Source organism: Pteropus medius, unplaced genomic scaffold (assembly GCF_902729225.1).
Source record: "Pteropus medius unplaced genomic scaffold, Ma_sr-lr_union100, whole genome shotgun sequence".
NCBI classification, from domain to species: domain Eukaryota; kingdom Metazoa; phylum Chordata; class Mammalia; order Chiroptera; family Pteropodidae; genus Pteropus; species Pteropus medius.
Genome location: NW_024351073.1, coordinates 18,562,472 through 18,575,321, shown reverse-complemented (window position 1 = coordinate 18,575,321; position 12,850 = coordinate 18,562,472). Strand labels below are relative to the sequence as shown.

The following is a 12,850-nucleotide window of genomic DNA, read 5'->3' as shown; positions in this document are numbered from 1 at the left end:
CTCTGTCGATGGTGTCAGCATTAATCCAGTTAATCAAGGAATGACCCCCAACATTGTTGAATCCTCCCTCGCCCTCCTACAGCCCCCCTACCTCCAACAGACCTCTCCTTCCTCCCATTCCTTTTTGGGGCCTCATCTCCAGGTAAGCAAAGTATACAACTGACATGAAAGGCAGAGCAGCAAAGTGAGTAAAAGCTGATGATTCTAGGTTCTGTAAACAAGGATTTGAATCTTGGTCTGCTACTCACCCACCATGTAGCCTTGAAAAGTGATGTCATCCTTCTGCGTTTCAACATCCTCCTATGAAATAAAGATAAAAATAAAATCTGCTTCATAGTGTTGTCATAATGATTAACTAAAATAACATATATAAGAAACATGGTACATGTTAAATATTCAATAAAATTTAAATATTATTATGGAACTTTTACTCCTAGACAATAGGCTAGAAGGAAATCAAAACCAATACATGTAAATTCATGTAGACAATATTAGATATGCTGCTCCATAATTTCATCACATATCTAAAAGCTATAGCTAGAACACATATTTATATTTTCCTGTCATCTGTAACAGTAAAATACTGGACATCTAAAAGCCACAATTGGCTTCTTCTGGTTCGAGCAAGCGATTGACACCATCCATCTAATATATGTCATTTTGCTTCATGTTTCACTGAACTTTCATCTACTTTTATTTTAACAGGGACCGAAGATGGAAGAAGGGACAAAAGGGACCCATTTTAAGAGGTTGGGTATGACCCCTTCATGTGGCGAGTGTGTGACACAGAAATACTTATTTCTCATTCCTTGCCTGGTGAAAAACCACAAAAAAATGTAAACCACCAACACAATCTCCTGCTTCCAGCCACGTCCTTACACCTCCAGCAGAGTCGCCCCTCTATATGCAGAAAGAAGCTCAATCCCCATTTGCAAATCTATCACTTGATTCTGCAGGGTTTAATTTAAACTCTTTAGCACAGCATCCAAGGCCATTTTCACCAACTGATGCTATGCTAGGCTTATCTGTTGTTATTTCTAATCACAAGTATGACTCTAAAACCCCATATTAATCAGAATTCCCTGCTTCAAGTAGGCCATGCATACTCTATCGTGGCTCATGCCATTCCTCTCCTGAAAGTACCTTAGAAGATTGTTCCTTGACCTGATCAAATCTATGCTGTAGGTCCTCTCTCATTGCCCCATCTCAGATTATATATGATTTTGTCCCCTATCATATGGTCCTGGCTGATGGACTCAAAGGTATGAGGACGGAAGGTGGGGGCAATATGTATCTCGCTTTTTAGACTTCATGCCAAAGGGAAAATACCAAAAGCAGTGTCAGGCCCCAGAAATCAAATTAGGGAAGTTCATTCCGCTTTTCCATACACCAGTAGATATAAGTTACAAAGGACAATTGCATAAAACAGTCACGGAAGGAAAAAGTTGTGGGGACGTAGTGGTCAAGAGCCACAGTCACTGAACACACAGAGCAGAGAAAGGCTGTAGTAGATAACCGGCTGAGTCTTGGAGATAAACTGTTGAGATGAGGCTCTGCCACCCAGAGTCCTCTGCAATGGAAGGATTTGCAGTTACCAGCAGACAGCCTCTGGCTATCAGCGCCTGAAGTCTTTTCCTCTGCTGCAAAGAGCTCCCTCGCCTGAGGGACTTTGGAGTGGTCCTTGACTCCTCTCTGTCCATTACACCCCACATTCAATTGACTGACCTGTGCGGTCATTCTGCCTTTAAGGCGTACCTAGAATCCAGCCTTTCTCATCACCCTCACCACTGCCATCTGAATCTAAGTCAGCGGTGCTTGAATGGGTGTGAGTCTGTCTTCCAAAGAATCTTTGGCAATGTCTGTTTGCCACATCTGTGGAGGTGCTACTGGCACCTATAAATAGAGGCCCGCGATGCTGCTAAACACCTTACAATGCATGGGATATACCCCTACGACAAAGGATTATCCAGCCCCAAATGTCCGTAGTGCTGAGGCTGAGCAATGCTGATCTGAGCCACGATCGCTTCTTACTCGGATGATTTCAAATAACTGCCTCTTGACTGGGCCCCTGCCTGCCCCCTCTGCGACCCTCCCTCTTCAGCCAGAGTCATCCTCACAAAACATTAACTGGTTCAGAGCATACCGCTCTCTACTCTCCAAAGCTCGTCATCGCATTTAGAATCATATTCAAAATTCTGGCCTTGCCCCCAAGGCCTACCCAGGTTGGCCGCTCACCACTGCTCTGAGGCTCCTTTCCACCTCTCTTTCCTTACTCCCTGGTTCACTGTGCCCAGCCTCACTGATTGTTTTGTCATTCTTCCAAACACTGGTTCTTCCTGGCTCCGGACTCAAAGTCTCCCTCCAAATTTTCTCCAGCTTCCTCCCTTGCTTCCTTCAGCTCCATATTCAAGCAGCCCCTCATCAGAGAGGCCTTCGATGACCACCCTCTCCTAAAATTCCAGCCCTCCCCTCATCACTCATTATTCTCATCCTGCTGTATTTCTCTTCGTAGCAAATATCACTACCTGACGGATTACAAATCTGTTTTATATTTGTTTACCATTTATCTCCCACACTAGACAGCGGGGACTTTGTCTTCTTTGGTCCCCACTCTATTCCCCCAACACCTCAGACAATAATGGTACACAGGAGGTACTCAATATTTATTTCCTAAGTGACTACATATATGAAGCAGCTGGCCAACAGATGTATGAAAGTCTGTTCATAAAAGGTGAGTTGGGTTATTTTTAAGGGTTGCAAGGATGACACAGTGGCCTGGTAGAATCTAGGTTTTCTTCTCTAGGTGCCTAGGTCACTCACTACATGGCATTAAATTAGTGATTCATATATTTCTTACCACCATTAAATTACATGTCTGAAGGAGAGGAATTATAATTTTTTCCTTTATGTTTCCCACAAAACCTAGTTCCATGCCTGAATCGATGCAATTGGCTAATGATAGATTATGGAAAATAAAAAGGAAAACATTATTAGATAGTTTGTGCCAAAGTATGCATAAAAGAATCAATAGCTATAAATCAAGGAAATGTCCATTTAGAACTCTCTTTTTTAAATAATATCTTGATGTAATCCTAAGAGGTTAATTATCTTACTGTATGACATTCGCTGCAGATATTCAGGATTTTTCTTTTTAATTCTAATTCTTATAATATCTACATTCCACTGTTACAAATGTGATCTTTTACTATGAGCCATATATGGCAATGGCTATTTCTATTAAAAAAAAAAATATTCTATCACAAATGAGGGGAACTTTGGTTTTTTCCTAGTTTTAAGCCTTTAGCAATTCTCCTTTTAAAACTACCTTCTGATACATAGTATTTTCCGAGGAACTTTGAAGAAATGGAGCCACGTATTATCCACAACAGCACACAATTCTCTATTTTTCATGTGCTCTTACAACCTGGGCAGTGGGTTTGAGTTTGTGTCCTGACCAGAATTATGTTTGAAATGTAGCTTGCCACCTATCTTTCAGTGTTATGAGTATATAACAATGCCACACTGTGTCTACGATCTCCCTAAAGCTTCCTCGGTGTTTTTTGTCCTCCCTACATCTTCCCGTCTTTAACTTTGTCACTTCGTTTCCAGAGCATACGGAATGTCAAAGGGAAAATTCCTCTGGATAAATGTGAGCAGACGAGGAAGATTTTATTCAAACTATTGCAATAGGGGATAGAAACTAACTGACCTAACTGCATGGAAACAAAAGGCAGGAGGGTTTTTAAGCTCTAGGGAGAGCTGGTGGAAAAGTACTGGGGGGTTCATTAGGGGTGAGGCTGATCAATGGTGTGTGTCGAGCACGTTATTTCTGAGTTTGCAGATGGCTTTCTCTGTAATTACGCCATCTGTGTTTGCTAATTAGCACCCATCGAAGCTAAGCTCCTGCCTCTCACAGAGACAGGACATAGGGGCACAGAGGTGCTATCTCAGTTGACGTTTAAGTTTCAAAAATATGGTTCCTCTGGTCCTTGAGGAAGAGGTTTATTGGGTTGTAAAATTGGCAAGAAGCTGGGAGAAGATTTACATAACTTTCAAGGGGCAGAGAAAGAAATTACAACTGCAAGTTTTTTAAAGAAAATGCTTTAAGAAAAGGGAGGTTAGGGGCCTATAGTCAGAAAGAAATATGCCTAAAGTTTAGCTAAACTGAGAAAAACATTAAGTCTGTGCTGGTCAGGATTATATCATTAGAACAGCTGAAGATGTGTGCAGTTCAGTCCTTAGAGCTGCTGTCTAGAAGATCCCATTATTGAATTCTTGTCCTCATTTTCATAAAATTTTCCATCATGTCATACATGTATTTGCGTGTGTTTCTGTATTGTGTGTCTTTATAAAGGACCATTTGGCATTTTGAAAGGGTTGTTGTTTTTTCTGCTTTCAATAGACGGAACATTTGTATCCCCCACCCCGAATTCATATGTTGAAATCTACCCCCAACATGACTGTATTGGGAGGCAGGGCCTTTGGGAGGTAATTAGGTCCTAAGGGTGGAGCCTCCATGATGAGATGTCAGTTCTTGTAAGAAGAGGCCAGACAGATAGCTAGCTCCTTTCGGCCATGGGAGGATACAAAGCAGTCTTCCTAGAAGCTGGCTCCTCCCAGAACCCAACTGTGCTGATCTGGGACTTCCCAAAAACTGTTTGTTGTTTAAACCACCCAGTCTATGATGTTTTGTTGTAGCAGCTCAAGTTAACTAAGATACTGCTACAGGCTCCAACGTTGCCCTATTTACAGCTCTCTTATCTTCAATATCATCATCAATATTAATTACCTTCAATGTTATCATTAATATTATCAGTGAGCTTCAGTAGTGGGCTAGTGGGCCTCATTTAGGAATTAGGAATTTCAAGGGCAGCAACACACCCCTCACTGAACTATCTCTCGCCTACTGCACTGGGCCTGAGCATGTTGACTGTGAAATCTCCGTGGAGTTTAGGGGGATCGCATCTGATGAGACTACATTCAATTAGCTCTGTAACATTGAAAAGTCGCTGTCAATTCTGTAATTTAAGTAATCGAGTGGTGAGGAGAGATGGGACACTGCGACGGAAGGGGAATGTTGGCTTTCAAGCTCTCCTCTCGTTTGCTCTGAGCAGATGCTCTGGAGTTGAGGTCATGATGAGTTATGTCTTCCTGCTTCTCCGGAGGAGCGAGCAAGACTGTGATCCCTCGGTGTGAGAATACAGCCTCATGGGTCCACAGGGCGAAGAACTAAGCCAGCCACGACTTCGATTGATGACCTCATTTTCTACCTACTCAGCAGAAAAAGTAATATACTATGTTCTTCCAAATTAATCCTCTGAGTCATTAAAAAAATAAATCTCATGCGAGCAGATCGTCAATGTAATGACAAAATTAATTGGATAAGGATGAGGAAGAGAGGTCCTCAAGATCATAACAAGGAAATAAAAGGCAATATACCAGAGGCAGCAAAAGATTATATATATATATAACTTTTCCTATAACCCCAGCTCACAATCAATGGCAGTTAACACAAAGAGAGAGCACTTTTCACCCATTAGCTAATTAATTCTCGCTACATCCTTTTCAGAGATCTCCACCCCCTCCAAACGCTCGCACTTGCCCCTGTGGAGATAAAGCTGGGCATTTAAAATATACTCTGAAGATGATAAGAACGGGAAATTAGATACTTCTGTTTCTGGCTGCTCATTGAAAATTTAGATTTCAATTTTAGGATGTTTTTTGAAATTGGACTTTCCCAAAGCTTACCTTCACAAAATGATAAAAATTGACACTAACTGATATAACCTCAAGCCACCAGAAAATAAGCTGTTTAACAATGATGCAAAGAATTTCACTGAATATAGAGTTCCAGTGGGCTTTACATCTCTATGCCTCCTTTTTATGAAAATAGTAGTAAACCAGTTGCTTATCACTGTAATCGAGTATATAAATCTTTTATTTTCTTGTTAGTTCTCTTCCCCAAAAATAACAGCATAGTATCTGAAATCGATTATACCCAGTCGGTTGTCTTTTTGTTTTGTTGATGGTTTCCTTTGCTGTACAAAAACTTTTTAGTTTGATGGAGTCCCATTTGTTTATTTTTTCTTTTGTTTCCCTTGCCCGAGGAGATATGTACGAAAAGAAATTTCTGTTAGTAATATCAGAGAGTTTACTGCCTGTTTTCTTCTAGAAGTTTTATGGTTTCGGGTCTTATATTTAAGTCTTTAATTCATTTTGAGTCTATTCTCGTATACAGTATAAGAAGGTGGTCCAGCTTCTTTTTTTTTTTTGCATGTATCTGTCCAATTTTCCCAACACCATTTATTGAAGAGACTGTCTTTACCCCATTGTATATTCTTACCTCCTTTGCCATATATTAAGTGAGCGTATAGGTGTGTGTGGAGGGCCAGAGGAGGGAGGGAGCAATTGGGGGGATTGTTTTATGAACTATATAGATGTCTAACCAATGTACTGTGTACTTAAAACTAATTTAAATAATTTTTTTAAATAATAATAATAAAATAATAATAATAAAAAAAGAAAGTCAGGCTGGTAGAGAAATAAAAAAAAATCAATTATACCATCACCTTAAATGAACCAATAGCTATAAGCAACAAAGTTAGAATAGGTATACATTAGGTAGGGCTTTGAGGATCATCTAAAAATTATTACTTTCAGGTAATGCTTACTGTCATAGATAGTACCTAGTATGCTAAGCATATAGAATTATGCAAATCATGTAAAGGTATCAAACTCTGTCTACCAAATTTAGTTTCTATCTTAACTCATAAACTTTATATTAAATTATACATAATTTTAAAGGAGAAATACAGTCACATGATTCAAAAATAGAAAATCTGAAAAGTATATATTAAAAGTGTCCCTTCAACTCTGTCCCAAATCCACCAAATTCTTACCACCATCTTGCTTCACAACCCATAATTGATATTATTAATCTCTTTGGATCATAGCAAAGTTTCTTTTTGCATATCCACTATTGATTTGAATTTAATAAACACTTCTCTGCTTAAAAAGCCAGTGTAAAACAGAATAAAGTGATATTTCAAGAGAAGCATTAACTAATCTGATGACAAATCATTCTTTTTCAAAAAGTAGATAAACTTTTTCCACACCATTATTTTTCTTAATACAGCTGAAGTTTTATAATTCTCATTTCCCAGTATTCCATTTTTAACTAGTGGGCCAATAAAAATAAATAAATGAATGCCCAGTTGTAAAGTGGAGTTTGGCAAATAATTGTGAGTCAGACCTGAAGGCTGATCTATTATCTGTCTAACAAGCATAAACAGAAAAGAAATGTGCAATGTTGTTCGCAATTTTCGCATTGGTGTCCCACAGGGACGCTAATTAATTAGAAGGTGAGACCTTATCAGACCTGAAGAGTCCTTCGAGGTTTTCGTCTCAAAATAGAGTGCTAACTCTCTCAGTTACAATAGTAATGAGATGCCAACCGCAGAGGAAGAAGGGGAATGACTGGTAATCATCAGCTAAGCTGAAATAGGAAGCAGAATTGTCATGAAAAGAAAGTAGGACAATTTCATATTCCACCATCAGTAAATTTCTGTTGGGCATTGGTTTGACATCCTAAATTTGCTTAAGCCCAACTCTTGAAATAGATACTGCCCCTGACTTCTGAAGAGCTCTAATCTAGATAAACGCGTAAAAAACTAAAATCAGTACAAATGTCTGGTAACAACTTGTCAGAATTAAAACACATGCTGTACGAACATTGGTGTTTTCTCAATTAGTGACCATATTAGTCAGCTGTTGCTGTAATAACCGTGTGTCACGAAGCACCCTCAAATTCAGTGGCTTATAACAACATTGATTTTTTTCCTTATGTTTCTGCGAGTTGGTTAGGATGGCTCAGTTTAGGCTGTCAGTGAGCTGAGCCTGGCTCTAGCCTGCAGACTGAATTCAGATCTGTGCCATTAATCTCTCCCTTGTCCTTGGGCCAGTGTCAGCTCAGAGCACGTACTTCTTGTGGTGAACGGCAGAAGCACAAGAAAGCAAGGCAAGATAACTTCAGCGTGTTTAAGCCCTCAGTATGTATCATGCCTCATTGAAGAATACAAGTCATACAGTCAAGGTCAGTATCAATGGGGCAGGAACGTATGTTGTAAAGTTTCACGGCAAAGGATGTGGGTGCATAATTGATAATAACGTAGGGAAGAATTAGAGGCAATATTCCAACCTACCACAGTGGTAAAGAAAAGAAGCATTACATCTTCAAAGTTTAGAGAGTCTTGCAAAAGTTTCGGTAGACCTCAACTGTGTAACTATAGAAAAATACCAAGAATTACATACAGGAAAGTCGGTTTAGGTTAAACGATACCTTTGGTCTGCAGATATATTTACACATTTATTCAGGCATTTGCTCTTCCAAAAACAGCTGTCGCTGCTCTTTGCTGTTGTTTTTCTGCTGCTATTGCTTTATTTAGTGACTTTCCTGAACTGTTTAAAGTCTATTTCTCAGTCGTGTGGAGCCACTAAAATCTCAGCTTGGTTAGTTTAGGAATCAGCAAACGTTTAGACAGAGACATCCTCAATTTCTGGAAACAATAAGCCTCTTGGCTTTCGCCAAGGGCCTCTGTGTGTGTGTTGGGGCATTTTTAAGACAGGCAGTTTACAACTCTATCTTAGTCTTCACTTCCTGCTTGCAAAGAGCCTCCAGGTCATCCAGACGTGATGACTTAAGGCCTTTTCAGGTGTATTCGGAGCATTCACAGAGCCCTATACGCAGACATGGCCTTCCAGAATCCCTAGAATACTTTGGAGCTTTTCAAAGCCTTCCACAGACATGTGGTTCCTCAACTTTTCCTTTAATTTTTTGGGGGGTCCGCTTGTTGTTTGCCTCACTACCATAAACAGTTGTGATATTAAACAATTGTACTCTATTTTCGACAAATGCTCTCGAGAAAGAGGTGATTTGCAAGGGATAGCCCCTGAGTCAGGTCAAATAATGACAGTCTCCTGGGATCAAAGCTTAAGAGGAGAGCCAACAGATTGTACCTGTCCTCCAGGTTGGTAATCTTCTGGTTTTCGCTGTGATTGTGGAGCTGCTGGATTTCAAGACTCTCACAATGCTAGGGAGAGGGCCTCAGAAATAAAGTAAGTTGAAACACCATTGCTAATCGAAATGTCAAAAGACAAAGTATTTTGAAAGTAGCAAGAGAGAAGCAACTTGTCACATTAAAGGCATTCTCAACAAGATTAACATCTAATTTCCGATCGGAAGGAGATAATACAGCGAGATGACATATTCAAAGCGCTAAAAAACAAAAACAAAAAAAAAGAAGTTGTCAAAATAGAATTCTATATCCAACAAAAATATCTTTCAAAACTGAAGGAAAGATGAAGACATTCCCAGATAAACAACTCCTTGCCCACTTCCCAGAAGAGAGTCAATTTAGACCCAGAGCCCATTGCCTGCAAGGATGGCCGAGTCCCCAAGAAGAAGGTCCCTACAGGATCACAGCAAACTTAAACAGTAACGATTCCCCTTCCCTTTCCCCTACCCTTCCCTGTTGCCATTTACTCTGCTGACGCTGAGAAAGGAAGAGCACCCAGACATTTCGAGGGCTTTTGGACACAGACTCTGAGTTGACAAACTTCAGGCTCGTCAGTAGAAGCTAGCTACATGTATGTTAGGATTCCTCCCAATTAAGATAAAGTAATCGAGCCAATAGTAATCTGATCCTGTTCCTCTGACTGGGTCCTAGGAGGAAATGTCGGTGAGAAGTAGTCGTTGACGTTAACAGCCTCGGGAGAAGACCAGTCAGGATCATATCTGATTCCACAGATGTATGTGCAGGGGGCAGGGACAGACTGAGTAATGGAGTAGGGAGAAAGTCTCCAGCTAGATACTCAGTTTGGTGGTTCAGATCATATCCTGGGTCCCAATTTCATCCTAATGACTTTTATGAATAAAGAATTTAAACGACAGAAAGAAAAAAATCACTGCAGTTAGACATGGAGCCACTATTAATATTAAAGCCAAGTCCAGCCACATCCATGCTAAGAGAGGACTTCTAAACCATGCTAACAGCTGACCTTGGCCCAGGAGTATGACATACAAATATGGGCAACTCATGTCTTTTCCTTCTTTGTCCAAGAATATCCCCAAATATTCCCAACACTCTTTCCTGGTGGCTATATCTGATTCTTTTATTTAAGTGATGTAGGTAAGAACATAAGGCATAAAGCCTATTTAATTTTATTTAATTCTTACTAATAAAGTAGACAATGAAAATCTCTCTTTTAAAGATAAAGAAACTGGAATTCCAAGAAGCTAAATAACAAGTTCAAGATCACACAACTAGAAGGTTGACAGGCTCAAGATAAAAACCCAGGTCGAACAGTTAAATCTGCCCCACACAGCTTCCATGAAATGAAAAGTGGGGGATAAAACCATAAAACAAATTCAGGGCTCCATAATAGAACTCTTCCATTGGTAGATAAAGATAGTAAATTTTATTCTGTGGGCAAAGGGCCACCAGACTTTTACGTTTTAGGAGTGCACATTCATGCAATGCGTGGTTCTGATGGAAAACAGGGTGACGAGTTGGAAGTGGTCCTCGGTTGGGAAGACTAGCTTGTCCCCTCACCTCACCCAATTCTCTTTATCCTTGTGCGGCCAATAGGAGCTTCCCAAAACATGTAACTCACAAATGCATCTCATTTCTCCACAACTGCCTTTTGTTTCTTTTTTTCTACCAGGCAAAAGATACCTTGGGACCATATTTTTTGTCTTATCTCCATAATCCCCTTCACTTGTAGACGTTTTCTAGCACGAGTTATTTTGCATAAATTTTAAATATTGTATCATAGGTTAGCAATTTTTATGTCTTAAGAGGCATCCTAAAGGGTCTCTAGCTATAGTTGTTCCCCTGAACATTTGAAATACATTTGTGTAAAAAGACACTTACATGTTCATTGCAGCATTATTTACAATAGCTAAGAAGTGGAAGCAATTCAAATCACATGTCCTTTGATGGATGAACCAAGAAAATGTGGGCTATACATACAATGGAGTATTATTTAGCCTTTAAAAAGGAAATTCTTTAAAAACTAAAATAAATAAAAAGAAAATTCTATCGCACGCTACCACATGGATGAACCTTGAGGACATTATGTTAAGTGAAATAAGCCAGTCACAAAAAGACAAATACTAGATGATTCCATTTATGTGAGGTATCTAAAGTAGTCAGACTCATAGAAATGAAAAATAGAATGGTGGTTGTTAGGGGCTCAAGAGAAGGGGAATTGGGGAGCTGTAATTGGGTATAGAGTTTCAATTTTGCATGACGAAAATTTTCTAGAGATCTGTTGCACAGCAATGTGAATATACTTAATACTACTGAACTGTACACTTGAAAATGATTAAGATGATAAATTTTATGTTGTGTGTTTTTTGCCAAAATATAAAATTAAGATTAAAAGGGAAAAAGAAATTTAAATCACAGCAGCATATCCTTGAATAACTATTTGATAACTAAACATCATGCTGAACAGGATAATAAAAAAGTTCTTAAGCAATAATAAAATAATAATAATAATAATAAAAGAGAACCCAGAGAGCTGCTGATGGAACAGAGCTATGCACCTTACCCCCCGCCCCTTAATTCCAGGAAGGAACCTAATGACAGCCTCAGGTATGAGGAGGGCAAAGAGGACCAGAGTCCCAGTCACAGGTTAACGACCGCTGTGCTTGCTGATACGTCAATCAAGCCCTCTGCACGTGTATTAGTGTTATTGTTTTCTTTATTCTTCCTCTCCCAAGACCCTGGGCCTAAAAGCAGACTTGATGGATGCTCCTGTCACATTGTGAGCTGATAACTGTCACACTTCCCCTCCCATTCCCACTATAATTTCCTTTAGGAGCTTTGGTTTGCTACTGGCTGAGTTCAGAGAGAGCCATTTTTGTCAAACTTAGGAGAAAAGAGAGGGAAGAAATATAGATTTGTGACTCCAGTTTAAATAAAGAAGTAGCACTTTCTCTGGGAATTTTAAATTAGAGGTTATGATTCAGGCTTCCAGGTCTTACTCTAGTTACTCGGCTTTCTCTTAAAAAGCAAGACCTGGAAGAAAAACACGATCTCAATATTTACCAGAAAAATTCAGGGAAAAACCATTTCAGGCTCCTGTGAGATTAATAAGAAACAACATAAAAATATATTTTATTTCACAGAATGCCAAGTATTTCAGGTGCCCAAGGCTTCTGGAATTATTAACTATGAGCATGGCCTTTCTAGTGGGCTGTGCGAGCTTGGAAAGAAGCATTTATAAGGCATGTCGGCCAATCACAAAGCAGTTGGGAACATCACGGAAGATATAATTGATGGAATCAAATCTAACACAAGCCTTGGAGGCAGATCAATTGATCTCATTAAAAAATTCAGGGCAGCTCTGACAGCCAGTACAAACTGGCAAAATAGGGAAGCAAGGTGAGTTTGATTGTGTTCTTAACATATTCCGAAAGCAATTAATCGAATGATACATAACATCAACAAGTGCTTACAGTTTCATGTGGATATATACATGCAAAGTTAATGCATATGGAAGTGATGTGGATGGTCACTTCGATTCAATAACCTCAGAGGAGCCTCTGCTCTAAAACCTCGATGTATCTTGTTGACTCGGGGGAAGTGTCAGCTTCCAGGTAACTGAGGCAGAAGATGCCAATCATTTAGAATGGGTAACTCCGAATTGAAGAGGTAATTTCAAAAGATTCAGAGTGTTTGTTATGTTTGTTATGTTTGCCAGTGGGCATAGTCTTGATCTCTTTGGAGAAATATAATGAGGCTGCAAGCCTCATTCAGAGGAAAAAATATCCCATGAGATGACC

General features: G+C 39.5%; 1 long non-coding RNA gene across 1 annotated transcript in view; it reads right to left on the bottom strand.

Moving 5' to 3' along the window:
* Positions 1 to 251: 251 nt before the first annotated feature.
* LOC120586259 (uncharacterized) overlaps positions 252 to 12,850 on the bottom strand; it is a 164,602-nt gene continuing 152,003 nt past the window's right edge. Inside the window, exon 3 of the long non-coding RNA XR_005648661.1 lies at positions 252 to 300. This is a non-coding gene — a long non-coding RNA (uncharacterized LOC120586259). The remainder of the gene's footprint in view (positions 301 to 12,850) is intronic.